The sequence below is a fragment of the Saimiri boliviensis genome, chromosome 7 (assembly GCF_048565385.1).
Source record: "Saimiri boliviensis isolate mSaiBol1 chromosome 7, mSaiBol1.pri, whole genome shotgun sequence".
NCBI classification, from domain to species: Eukaryota; Metazoa; Chordata; class Mammalia; order Primates; family Cebidae; genus Saimiri; species Saimiri boliviensis.
The window spans coordinates 58,892,350-58,907,222 of NC_133455.1; positions in this window are offsets into that span (position 1 = coordinate 58,892,350).

The following is a 14,873-nucleotide window of genomic DNA, read 5'->3' on the forward strand; positions in this document are numbered from 1 at the left end:
GAAGTAAGAACTGATACACACGTTTCAAACAATCAGATCTCATGAGAACTCTATCACAAGAACAGTATAGGGAAAGTCTGCCTTTATAATTCAATCATCATGCACGTCTTTCAACATCTGAGGATTACAATATGGCATGAAATTTGAGTGAGGACACAGAGTAAGCCACATCACCATCTGATAAAGGTTTAATAGCCAGATTATACAAGAATCTCAAACAACACTATAGGAAAATCTAATAATATAATTAAAAACTGGCCAAAATATATCTAAATTAACATTCCTCAAAAGAAGACCTACAAATGGCAAACATATATGAGAAGGTAGTCAACAGCACTGATCACCATAGAAATGCAAATAAAAGCTACAGTGAAATATTATCTCACCCCAACCAAAATAGCTTTTATCCAGAAGACAGGAAGTAACAGATGCTGGCAAGGATGTGGAGACAAGAAAATCCTTATGCATTGTTGGTGGACAAATGAATTAGTACAACCACTATGGAGAACAGTTTGAAGATTGCTCAAAAACTGAAATATAGAGCTACCATAAAGTCCAGAAATATCACCACTAGATATAGACTCAAAAGAAGAAAAATTAGCATATCAAATAGATAGCTGCACTTCCATGTTTATTTTAGCACTGTTTTCAATAGCCAAGATTTGAAAGCCACCTAAGTGTCCATCAACAGTTGAATAAATAGTGAAAACATGGTACTTATAGACAGTGGAGTACTATTTACCCATAAAAAATGAGATCCTCTCATTTGCAACAACGTGAGTGGAGTTGGAGGTCAGTATGTTAAGTGAAATAAGCCAGGAACAGAAAGATAAACTTCACATTTTCTCATTTATTTATGGGAGCTAAAAATTAAAACAATTGAACTAATGGCAATAGAGAGTAGAAGGATAATTTCCAGAGGATGGCAAGGGTAGTAGGTGGGTGAGGGGGTACAGTAGGGATGGTAAAGGAGTACAAAAAATAGTTAGAAGAATGAATAAGACCTAGTATTTGCTAGCACAACAGAGTGACTACAGTAAAAGTAATTTCTTTGTACATTTTAAAATAAAGAAGTATAATTGGATTATTTGTAATACAAAGGATAAGTTATTGAGGTGATTGTATATTTAGTAGAGACAGGGTTTCACCATCTTGGCCAGGCTGGTCTTGAACTCCCAACCTCAAGATCCACTCACCTCGGCCTCCCAAAGTGTTGAGATTACAGGTGTGAGCCACTGCACCCTGCCTGAATCTTTTACGTATGTGTTTATGTAGTATTCGTTTGATGAATAAAATGTCTGGGATGAGTCTTTTAAAGTTTTGAGCATTAGTTTGTCTCTATACATAGTTCTGTTAATTATTGCTTGTACTGCTAAATTATTTGCTGTATACATATTTGTAATTATTCAATCAATTTATTCATCTTTATTGAGCCCTTACTTTGCATCAGTCACTGCTTTAGGCACTAGATACACAGCAATGAACAAAATCTACAGTGTCTACCATTGGAGATATTATATTCTTGTGGGCAGTAGGGAGTAAGGTAGAAAATAAACAACTGAGCATAACATACAGAATATGAGATAGCAATCAATGCTATAAAAATATCAGGTAGTTAAAAAAAAAAAAAAGAAAGGTAATAGGGAGCAGGATAAGATTTCTCTAAACAGGTCTGCTTTGACTAAAAATCTGGAAGAAATGAGAGGGTAGGCCATACAGATATTTGAGGGAAGAGCATGCTACGGCAATAGACAAACCTAGACAAGAGTCTTGAAACAGCAGTTTCTCTCTTAATCTACACGAATAAATTCCTAATTATTATTTTCTATCAGTTATAAAAAACTCATTATTCTTCATGATGTTATTTACTTTGAAATCCATTTTGTTTATGCTTAAATTCTTGTCCATATTCGGCAGTTTCTAATTATTTATCCAATAAGTCTTTTCTTCCCCTTCCTTATTAGCAGTTACCAGGACAAAGGGAAAATTTTCCCTTGGCCCTTTTAATGTTCACTAAAAAATCAACTCAAAAAAAGGCAGATTAATTAAAGATAAGCCATACAAAATTTTATTTAACATGTATACAAGACTCTTTTTAGAATAAAGACACAGAGATATAAACAGCCCATTTTTATTCTTAAGTTCAACAAAATATGTACAGCCATGCAGAAATATAATTGTAGCAATACATAGTTTCTGACAATAAGAAACAAATACACTTACTTTCCTAGACATCCTCGGAGTTAAGGTGCTTGGGTCAAATGGTCATAGACCCTGAGTCCTAAGCAGAAATCATCCAGTGGTTTCAGGGGAGAGTATTATCCTAATATAGATGGCGTCCTTTCATCTTCCTTCTTGTAACATGTATGTGGTTGAATGTGAAGCAACATACCACCTTTCTAAGCAGTCTTTTTCTTGAAGGATTTGTCCCCTTTAACTGACTTTGTCTGATTTTTAGAGTGTAAGTGAAAGAAAGGATAAGAGATGCCTTGGTCCTAGTAATCAGCCTATGCTTGTCTTCATACTCTCTTTCGTCAACTGGTCTTGGCATGACTTTGATGTTACCCCTACTGACTATAGTCTATCTCAGCTGCAACTGTTGTGTTTGTCTATCCTAGTTGTGTGGGAGCAAGAAATAAATGCAAAAAAAAAAAAAATAGAAATAAAAAGTTATCTCCAGACTTCCTGCCCATATTCCAAATCATGAAAGTTCCCTGTTTACCCTGAACTAGTGTTCTGCTTTCCACACCAGATCACATTTGCCCTTTTATTCTCAGGAGTTTCTCACGCTTACTGTAATTACTCAATTCCACATACTTTCATTTCCTCTCTGGCACCTCCAGACTTAAGCTGGGAGAGAGACCCCAACATACTGGGTTGGTTTTTCATCTTGTTATGAGCCAGAAACCTCAGATACTTATTAAGCTTTTTATTTCCAGCTGCTGTTTTATTTTTCTTTCATTTATAAACAGAAATAAGCTTTACCACCTTGGTTCAGTCCACCCTTTGATTTGAAGCTGCATTTTGTAACTTTAGGTTTACGAACTTAATTATTATAAAATTCATTGTTTTCTACGTTATTTGCCCTCTAAGATTCAAAAAGGGTTATTTTTTTTAAGGTTGATATAAGTAGAAGTTGAGTAAGTCAGGTTTGAAGCTAGGTTTGTCATATCTGAAAGTCCTGCAGGCACTGGGTTAGTATAATATGTTTAAACTTTCCTCCTTTTACTCAAAACATTTCAGAGAGTCAGCTCAGGCATAGGACTCACATTCACAATGGCAAATAGAAAAAAGATGCATGTCGAGATAAGTGATAGTGTTAGTCAAAAAAAATTTGAAAGGTGTGGAAGATAAAGTATAGCTTTTTCTACATGCAATCCACTTAAAAGTCATTTAATTGCCTTTAATTAAATTTTATCTTCTTGTGTAGACATAAAACTGAGTTAATCATTTGGTTCCTTCTTGTCTGTGTTACCTAAAATGTCTGCTTCTCAGCAGCTGCACCTGTGCTTGAAAGTTTAGTTTGCAGACTGAGAAACTGGGACTCAATATACAACATTGCGTGTATGTTTGTGTGTGGTTTATTCTCAGATTGTCAGCAGCTCTGTAAGAGGGAAGTAATTCTTGATTTTATACTGAAGGCTGCTCAGAGCATAAGTTTATATTTTTAGATACATAAAATAAAGAAGATTCCCAAATTGAACAGAGAAAATGCAGAGGCTAAGGATGCAAAGACTTGAGATTGAAATTGACATGGTTAGTCTAATGTACTTGTGAAGGAAGGTGTGATTAATTATTATATTCTATAGGAGCATTTCCTTGTATTTGTAGGAGCCAGGCAGGACTTTACACTAAGACCAAGTTTAATGATCATAGTGGTTTGACTAAAATATCTTGTAGGTACTGCATCCTCCCATTATCTACATTACTGAAATTGTAAATGTAGGTTCCAAAAAATGCATTTTTGTCAATATACCAAAACAGAAATGGGGGAATATTCTCCTGAAAGTCACATAAATAAAAGTGGAGCAAAATTTGAATTAATATATTGTTCACCCTCACTGTACCTAAAATAATGGGCTATGGAGTCAGAGAAGTGGATTTGAATCCTCTTGGTCACCTACAAGTTGTGGGACTTTGGTCAGGTTACTAAAGTTATTAAAAACTAGTATTACTATGTATAAAATGGGAATTATTATAGCTTTCTCATTAGCCAATTTCAAGATTTATTTGTGTGAGTCAGAGTTCTCCAGAGAAAAAGAACCAATGGTACATACATCATATATATATATCTCACATACACATGTATATGTGTATGTATGTATATAATTATATAAATCTATTTGTCCATCTATCTATTATCTATTGTAAGCCCTGAAAATCTGACACAGGTCTCAGTAAAAATTTATAAAGATTATTTTTCCAAAGTTGAGGACATACACATATGCACCCATGGCACAGCCTCAGGAGATCTTGAAAACATGTGCCCAAGATTGTTTTGTACATTTTAGGGAGACATGAGCCATCAATCAATATGTGTAAGACATACATTGACCTGGAAAGATAGGACAACTCGAGGCAAAGGCAGGACAACTTGAAGTGGGGAGGGGGCTTCCAGGTCATAGGTAGATAAGAGACAATTCTTTTGAGTTTCTGATTAGCATTCTAAATAAGGCAATCAGATATACATTTATCTCGGTGATCAGGGGGATGAGTTTGAATAGAAGGCAGATTTGCCCAAAGCAGTTTCTAGCTTGATTTTTCCCTTTAGTTTAGTGATTTTGGGGACCCAAGATTTATTTTCCTTTTACATTTCACCGCTTTTCTTTTAAAAAAATCTTTTAGTGAAAGCATTTTAGGAGAGAATGAGTCTCTGGTTTCAGATTTTGTCTTATTTCTCATGGGTAGGATTTTTTTTGTTTGTTTGTTTTTGTTTTTTGGTTGGTGGTGGGGACAGGGTCTCACTCTGTTGCCCAGGCTGGAGTACAATGGCATGATCTTGGCTCACTGCAACCTCCACTTCCTGGGTTCAAGCAATTCTCCTGCCTCATCCTTCCAAGTTGCTGGGAATACAGGCACACCACGCCTGGCTATTTTTTGTATTTTTAGTAGAGATGGGGTTTCATCGTTTTGGCCAGGCTGACCTTGAACTCCTGACCTCAGGTGATCTGCATGCCTTGGCTTCCCAATGCGCTAGGATTACAAGTGTGAGTCACTGATCCTGGCCTAGGATTGTTTATTCCTAGACGATTACATCCCAAGTTAGTAGGAAAGTTCACTTTTGGCAGGTTGTGAACTTTCGTGTAGTATGAAGAGAAAATAGGTGAGGAAGAGAGAAAAACAATGACAAACTAAAGATCAATCCTGGAAAATCAATATAGGCCAGATTACTCGGAAGTCTATACATCAGTAGGTAGGTATGAAAGTGGCTTATGTATGTAAATAGGTTAGTTTCTATTTTTTTTTCCGAAGTTATAAATTGTCGAGCTTCAGTTCGCAGGGCTTTATGAAAGCACAGCTTAGTTTTCAGTTACTCCAAATTAGGAAAAATGGGGAAAAAAAATAAAAAACTGAAAAAGAACTTGAAGATTTCTAGACAAGAAAAATGAGAATTCAGTCTAAACTGTAGAAAATAATGAAAATTGAAAAATATTAAGCAAGACTAGAATCTAACAACAGGTTATACTTTTCAAAACATAATTTTTATCTCTCCAGTTTCTCATTTTTACTAAAGACAAATCACAGTAAGACTGGTTTGCTTTATTATACTTGGCCTGATTATTTGTAAAAAGTACAGCAGAAATAACTTTTTTTCCCATAGGATTTTAAATTTTCTTAGATGAAACTTTGTTCCATAGAAGGAATCTCAGATAAGACTTTTTAAAGGCAGCCCAGCCATTGATTTGTACCATCAAATATCTATGAGTTGGGTGAATTTCTATTCTCTTGAAGTTCAAAGATAACCTTGGAGTGCCTAGGCCTGTCAGAAAGTGACTTTTTTTTTTTTTTTTTTTGAGATGGAGTCTTGCTCTTTCACCCAGGCTGGAGTGAAGTGGTGTAATTTTGGCTCACTCTGCTCCCGGGTTCCAGCAATTCTCCTTCCTCAGCCCCCTGGGTAACTGGGATTACAGGTGCACACCATTATGCCTAGCTAATTTTTGTGTTTTCAGTAGAGATGGAGTTTCACCACATTGGCCAGGCTGGTTTTGTGCTTCTGACTTCAGGTGAGCCATCCACCTCAGCCTCCCAAAGTGCTGGGATTACAGGTGTGAGCCACTGGGCCCAGTCCAGAAAGTAATATTCTTTACTTACCACAGGTCAAAACCCTGTAAAGGAACTGCGTAGAAAAGGTATGAGGCCACTTTTCCCAAAGGGCCTTATTAGCTCTGTAAGTCAAGTCTGATTCCCTAAAGGAGAGCACACCATTCCAGTGAAGGCCTTGGTAAAATAACTGGTTTCTCAAATTGTTTTCTGTTACAAATAAAAACAGATTCTTATTGCACTTATACAAATTAACTATATTGCTGTAAGTTAAGAATACTTACATATAGTTTCCAAATTCTGGAGAAATCAGGTAGAGAGAAACAAACATGTTCTAAATTCTGTTCATAGGAGTATACTAAATTGTTAAAAGTTGTCAGTAGCTCAAAAGATAAGTTTTTTTGACTCCAAAAAAAATCAGTGAGACTAGTTTAATCTATATAGTTAATTCCTGTTCTGCTTGATATTCATGAATATTTCAGTTATCAATGAGTCCTGAAAGTTTTTCTTCTATTCTGATGTCACAATCTCCAAAGTTATTAGAAACTTATATTCAAGAACACCTGTTAAGAGTTTTATAGCTGATTATAAAACAACCTTCTAAAGAGGACCAAAACGAGACAACAAATATCCATGGATGACAAATATTTTAAATCCGCCATAGTCAAGGACACAATTGACAAGGATACAATTGACAAATTTGTTACCTCTGTGGTGCACAATAATTTAACGTAATTATAATTATTACTGATAACGTAAACTAAGTCATCAGAATTAAAGGAGTTTCTCATACTTTTGGAACACATATCAATAACATATTTATACAAATACAACCCAAAGAAAATAAAATAATATTTTATATTTGACAATATTTTCTATATGATTTTTATGTTAAATAAGCCAAATTATGTCATGTTTGGACATTAGGGCAGCTAATACCTTAATTAGATCAGAAAAGATATAACTTATAATTTGATTTTAGAAAATTGTGATTTAAAATAGTTGATATTATAGATCATTGTAAAATAAGTCATTCATTTGACCAAAGTGATAACACAGGGATTTTTTTTTTTAATGTAAAAACCTTTATTCTTTGAGAGAGGAGACTGTATACTAATATCGCATGTGAGATATATTGATTCATGCATTCAACAAATAATTACTCAGCAAAAAGTCTAAGCAAAATTTTCCACTAAGCTCTAGAATTTTAGAGCTCAGAGAGCTTATATTCTAATATGAGAAAAACAATAAACAAACAAAAAATTGACTGCAAAAGGATGAGAAATTGATAAATAAATGGTGAGAAACAGGATAAAAGGAAAATGGAATGGCACTGGTCAGGGAAAGAATTGTTAATACCTGATGAAAGTGCTGAAAAGAGCCTTCAGCAATTTTCCAGAAAGACAGATTCATTACAGATAAGAAATTAAAAGAAGGTTGAAATAAGAAATCAGTAGAATATGTCATTAGAGAAGTGAGTATAATGCAAATTTCATTGGACTTTTTAGATCATGGTATGGAACTTAACTTCTGTTGTAAGTTGCATGGGAAGCCATTTGATTGTTTGATTAAGGGGAAACATAATCTTACTTATAGTCAGTCATCAGTGCTGTGAGGACAAGGGTGAAAGAATGAAAACATTAGGGAGCTATGGTCATAATGCAGATAAGAGCTAATTTCCGCTCAGTTGTATGATATAGTGGCAGATGATATTGTGGGAAGTTGCTGATTCTGAATATCTTATGAAGAGAGAACTAAGAAAGATTTGTTAACAGATAGATGGAGTTGGTGCACTAAAGTCTAGTCAAGGAAAATGAAGAGAAGAAAGGAACAAAAGTAGCAAAGAAAAAAAGTACGTCAGTTGTTAACTGAGTATATTAATTGCAGTTCATTTTAAATGCAACTTTTTCTTGTATTTGAAATAATGCAAAATCCACAATTGTAAACTTAATTTTAAATTCAGGTATTGTCTTGATCACTTTTTTCAGGAAACCATTTTTTTTTTTTTTTTTTTTTTTTTTTTTTGAGACGGAGTTTCGCTCTTGTTACCCAGGCTGGAGTGCAATGGCACGATCTCGGCTCACCGCAACCTCCGCCTCCTGGGTTCAGGCAATTCTCCTGCCTCAGCCTCCTGAGTAGCTGGGATTATAGGCACGCACCACCATGCCCAGCTAATTTTTTGTATTTTTAGTAGAGACGGGGTTTCACCATGTTGACCAGGTTGGTCTCGATCTCTCGACCTCGTGATCCACCCGCCTCGGCCTCCCAAAGTGCTGGGATTACAGGCTTGAGCCACCGCGCCCGGCAGGAAACCATTTTAATGATACTTAAATTTTCATAATAAGATGCTGCTAATATGTTTTAATGATTTTACTACTTACGTGCCATTATTTTTAAGTCTTTTGCTATTATAAATACATACACTTTGGGTGTTTCATGGGAACTTTTTAACCATATTTATGATTATTTCATTAAGATAGATTCCCATGAGTCTTTCTAAATTCTAAAATGGAACTCTTGACTTAAAGAGTATGAATGCATCTGAAACTGGTTATAAGCATTGCCAGATTGTCTTACAAAAAGTCTCACCCATTCACATCTTATCACTGTTGTGCGGCTTATAAATTACATTGCGCTTGCCAGAATTGCTACACACACACACACACACACACACACACACACACACACGACTTTGATAGCTAAGAAATATTTCCTTTTTATATATTTAAATGTCTGATTTTAAGTAAGGTTAATTATTTTTCTATGAGTAATTACAAGACAATAATTTCTGTTTGTGTGTATGTAATTTGCCTTTGCTTCTTTAGTGCTCATTATTTCTAATGGAGTTTTATTTTGTAAAAAATCATTCTGTTCCATGATGTGATATGAAAACAATTTGATTTTTAACATATTTAAACATTTCAAAATTATATATATATAGGTGTATCAAAGCTTTTTCCATAAAACTATTGAAATAGTTTTATTGAAATATTGATATACCTATATATATGGTGCATATATGTGTATAAATAAATATATAGGTGTATATATATGTGTGTGTATATATATGTGTGTATATATGTGTGTGTGTACATATATGTGTGTGTATATATATATATATAGGCATATCAAAGCTTTTTCACTAAATATATATGTGTGTGTGTGTGTGTGTGTATTACACACTAAATACAGAACAGAGTTTGTTTCTATATTTTAGTTGTAGTCTTGCTAACTGCCTATCTACTCTTAAGCCAATAGCAGAATTAGTTTTAACCAGTATAGTGCTAAAACATACTTCATATATTATAGAACTAGCTCTCCCATGTAACTTATTTTCCAATATCCTGGAGTTTAAAATTACCTGGAATTCTTCCAGATGAATTTTCACCGAGTTTTATTTTCCTGGCTAATTTTTTTGCCCATGTCAGTATGAATGAGATTGTTATTAAAATTACCTTAAATTTGACAAAAAATACAGAAATATTTGTGTCATCTTAAATTATTCAAGTTATTTTTATATTATGCAGTAAAGGATTGTGATTTTTATTTCCATAGCCCACTCATTTCCTCCTATGGCTATTTACTGGCAGTTTAATTGGGAGTACCTGAGCAATTTGTCTTTTAAAAATACATCACACATTCCCAGTTATTGCTGAATATATCACTTATTTTATTTTTAAATTTTATTTTGTTTTACTAGAAAAGGACTACAGTACTGTTAGATTAATCCAAATAGGTCAAATACATTATAAAGGATAGTGTCTGAGGAAAAATGCGATTTTCAGGTTGCCTGTACTTTCTTCCTCCTGAAGACTTAAAGGTAGGGGAAGCTTTTGGTTTTCAGTAATATTCTCCCTTCTTTAGAGGGACCAATACTTAATTTATGCAAATCTAAAGAAAGTCCTGCATCTGGGATGGTGGGATGCTTCTGACTGAGAAATTAAGCATTCTATTTAATCATGAACTAGATATTCATTGCAGACACAGAGGCATCTCTGTGAGATTATCGACTATACATATTTTTTTCTGTTCCTTTGTTCTTTTTCTTTTTTAAAAAAAAGGGATGGGTTGGAGGGGGGCTACTCTGCTGGAAGTTGAGTTCTACGAATCTAGAGTCTAGTGAGGGAGATTTTTTTTTAAAGGAGACTACTGTTCAGGCTAGATCCAAAGAGAAAGGATACCAAGAGAGGAATTTAACCAATGGACTCTAGGAGGAGTAAGACCTTATTATCTGGTTTTAGGGTTTCATTTTATGCATTGTAATTCTTTTATGTTATCCTCAGCATTTGATAAAGTTTGTTAAACAATTAGCCTTGTTTAAGCTATAATTCGGGAAATTAGGAGAATGATTTGAAGCATAATGGAGCAGGAAGAATTGTAGCTGCTTGGGGAACTATTTATGAAAAGGTCAGAATTGTTAAGTGGAGACTCATAAGAAGGATAGTTTTACAGGATCTATAAAGGCATTCATCCTGGGGAATGTTCAAAACAATTTGAATGGTGGGGTGGGCTTTTTTTTTTTTTCAACATAGATGATGGTTTCTCACACTATATTATCTGCATATTAACGAAAAAGCTTATCCACACAGACCGACTACCACCTCCCGTAGATATGCACCCCTAACTCAAAAAGAAATATTACAATTACCATAGATCCATTTTTTTAAAGCTGTCTTTGTAAATCTAATATTTTTCAGTTGATTGATTAGGAATTCTAGATATATAACTGTGATATTAGAAAATTATAATTAATTACTTTGCTTTTAAAAAGTTTCCTTTCTGGTATTGGTTTCATTTATTCATGTGTTAGCCAGAGCATTTAGAGTCATATAAAATAACAACAACAATTACAGGCATTTTCACTTTCTTCCTGGTTTTAATGAGTGTATCTTTAGTGAATTACCAAGGTGGCTGGAGCAGAGGAACGTATGGTGACAGTCTTATGAAATGAGGCCAGAAAGTTTAAGGAGTGGCAGAACTTATAAGACCTTGCTGAGACTTTGAATTTTAATCTCCATGAGATGAAGGAATACTAGTAGATGCAGCATGAAGTAACATGATAGGTGTTAGTTTCATATTTACTGTTTTGAGACTATTTAGGGGGACAAGTACTGAACTTAGAAGATCGGTTAAATTGCTATTAAATTAATCTGGTTATATTATTAAGAATATTTAATGGTACTCTACACCAGAATAGAAGCTTTAGAGAAGGAGGGGGAAGGAAGTTAATTAAGTGATTGGATATGGGGTGTGATAAACAGAGAAAGACCAAGTATGAAACTAAACATATTAGCTGAAAAAAATAAATAAATAAAAACTGTAAGACACAGTGGCATTAATTGAAATGAGGAAATCTTGAAAGAATAAACTGGGGGGAGGATAGTGTGTCATTAGTATAGTTCTTGATATGTTAAATTTTTAGATACTTATTAAGCATCCAAGTGGATTCATGTATTATTGACTTGGGTATTTGATTCTGAAGTTCAAAAGAGATAAAATTTGACATCACCAAGGGCATGAATGTAAATTCAGAATAGAAAATTTTGAAGGATTTGAGGCACTCCAAATATATCATAAGTAGAAGGGATGAGGAAGATCAACAAAGAGACTAGAGATCAGAGGCAGGTGTAAAAGAAGAAAACCTGGAAACTAAATGATGAAAATGATTAAAGGAGTTGTAACTATCAAATGTTGCTTCTGAGTAAAGTAAGATAAGTATTGAGAATTAATATTGAATTTGGCAAAGTAGAGGTCACTGTTGACCATGACAGTAGCACTGTTGTGCATTTGCAGGAGAAAGTAATTTATTGGAGGAGTATCGTGTCAGAAACTTAGAGATAAATTGGAGATAGTCAATATAAGCGAGTTTTATAAGTGGATTTATCATGCCTGATAACAGAACTAGAAAAGTAAATGGACAATAATGTAGACTCAATATATATTATTTTATTTTATTTGAAACATTAGAAAATCAACAACATGATTATATGCTGTTGGAAATGAGATACTAGAGGAAATAAGTAATGATGCTGGACATAAAGAGGTAAATTGCTTAGATAATGTCTTTAGTAGTCAGCAGATATGAGAGCAAGGGCCCAAGCAGATTGTTCTTAGATAGGGGCATAGACATTTTATCCAAGGAAAAAAGAAGGTATAAAGCATACAGGCACAGCTGAAGGTAAATAGGGATTATAGTATATGTTTTTTCCAATAAATAAGAAAGGAGATCTTTAATGAAGGTGAAGACAGAGATGGTGTTGTCTAGGAGAATGTGACCATTAGTGGACTAGGGAAGCAGCCCTAAAACCGAGTCCAATGATTCCAGGAAGGAGAACGTTAAGATTTTCTCATGGTTTCAGAGGTTCTCTCTTTTGTAACTAACAAATGGTGTGTGGTGGGAAAATTTTTATATATTCCAATCCAAACAACAATGCAGAAGTAGATGCAAGAATCCAAAACTGTCCTTTATTAAGCAAGCATTAAAAATAAATTTTTACAAAATAAAAACAATGTCATTCTGTTACTAAATTTTTGTTTTAGGAAATACAGTTATTTATCATGAAATATATTATTAAAATATATTACTCAATAATTTATATTTATCATGAAATGTATTTTTCATGAAATATATTATTGAATATATTTACTACCATTACTTCAAAATGAATGTATTCATAAATAGTTTAAACTTTTCCTCATTTCAGAGATGAGAATATGCCACCCCTAAATATGCTTCTTTAGCATGAAGATTATTTTGAACTGATTACTTTTAGAAACTGTGGACACAAGGGGAAGCTCGGGAAAGAGTAAAATTTACCCTTTTAGAATGGAAATTTCCATCTAAATAAGATCTTTGTATCAGAAAGAGAAGGATGAATCTAAATCACTAGAGATTTTTTATTTGAGAAGGCAACAACTTAAACCTATATAACAAATCTTACTCTTGCTTTTCTTGGACTTTTTCTAAAAGTGCCCTTCCCCAAAAACTTTTTTATCTGTTTCACTAGATAATGACACTAAATCTGAATTCAAAGCTACCTCTTTGAGATTTACTCACTTCTCTGGGTATTTCCCATGTATACATGAGAAATAAACTTCTGTATGATTTTCTCCTGTTAATCCTTTGTTTGTTATGAGGAGTTCCAGCCAAGAATTAAGAAAGTGTAGACAGAATTATTCTTCTTTCCCTAGTCCCACTATTATCCTCTAAAATGACAAATTGCGTTGATACGACCCATTTTTTTAAGCCTTTGGTATTCTGAATAATTTTAAAGATAGTTTAAGAGACTTTGTGATTTTAAAAAAATAATTAAAAACTAGTAGAACAAGAAGGTGAACTCGGGTTATTCAAATATTTCTTTACGGCCTGTATTGCTGTTCTGATTTAACTTGTCATATACTAGTTTCCCCGTAATGTTTTCATAGTAAAGCCTCTATAATCGTAGTGAGTATAATTGCCTGTCACATACTTTCTTCTTATGTTCTCTTCTCCCTTGTTCCCAGAATTAAGGGATGCTTCGTGTTCTTGTGACAGGCAAGTAGCTGGTAACATTGGATGAACTTCTGGAGACACCAGCCTTGAGGTTACACGTTAATAATTTGCTGTGAGACAGAAACCCAGGCAGGATACCTAATTCTAAGTGATAAAGACATTTTAGACTGCCTCATTCTGTCAGATTCCTCATGGACCTCATGGTTTGTTTTCGTTTATTTTCTTTCATTTTTTTTTTCATATTCTTTGTATTGATTAGTTACTGAATTATACTTTCTCACTTTGTCACTCTTATTCTACTGACAAAACTGTGAAATTTACCAGAACTAATAATAATAGTGATCTGTGGAAATCAATATACGAAATGCTACAATAAATAGTATGGGCTGGGTGTGGTGGCACACACCTGTAACCCCAGCACTTTGGGAGGCTGAGGCAGGTGGATCACCTCAGGTCAGGAGTTTGAGACCAGCCTGGACAACATGGTGAAACATTGTTTCTATTAAAAATACAAAAAGTAGCTGGGTGTGTTGGTATGCATCCATAGTCCCAGCTACTCGGGAGGCTGAGGTGGGAGAAATGCTTGAACCTAGGAGGCGGAAGTTGCAGTGAGCTGAGATGGCACCACTGCACTCCAGCTGGGTAAGAAAGTGAAACTCCATCTCAAAACAAACAAACAAACAAACAAACAGGATATAATCTGTTACTCTTAAATAAGGAATTCAAGCATTTATTATTTCTTTGTATTGGAAACATTCCAGTCCCATTATTTTAGTTATTTTAAAATCTACAATAAATTATTGTTGACTACAGTTGCCCTGTTGTCCTAGCAAACACTAGATTATTCCTTCAAACTAGATCTGATCCTGTCTCAATAAATTTTGATTTCAGAGAAGATATGCCAAAATGAAAAAAGGAAGCATCAAGGCCTCAATATTGTCAGGGAAAATGGCAAATGACCTAAAAAATGACTTAGAAATGGACAGAAACAATAACTTGTCTAGATCTCTCTTCTGAATTATCTCCACATTTCATTTTTTTAAAAGCTATTTACAGTTTTATAAACTATAGAAAATAGGATAGCAATGTTAATGATATCTATCCATATTAATAAAAGTTT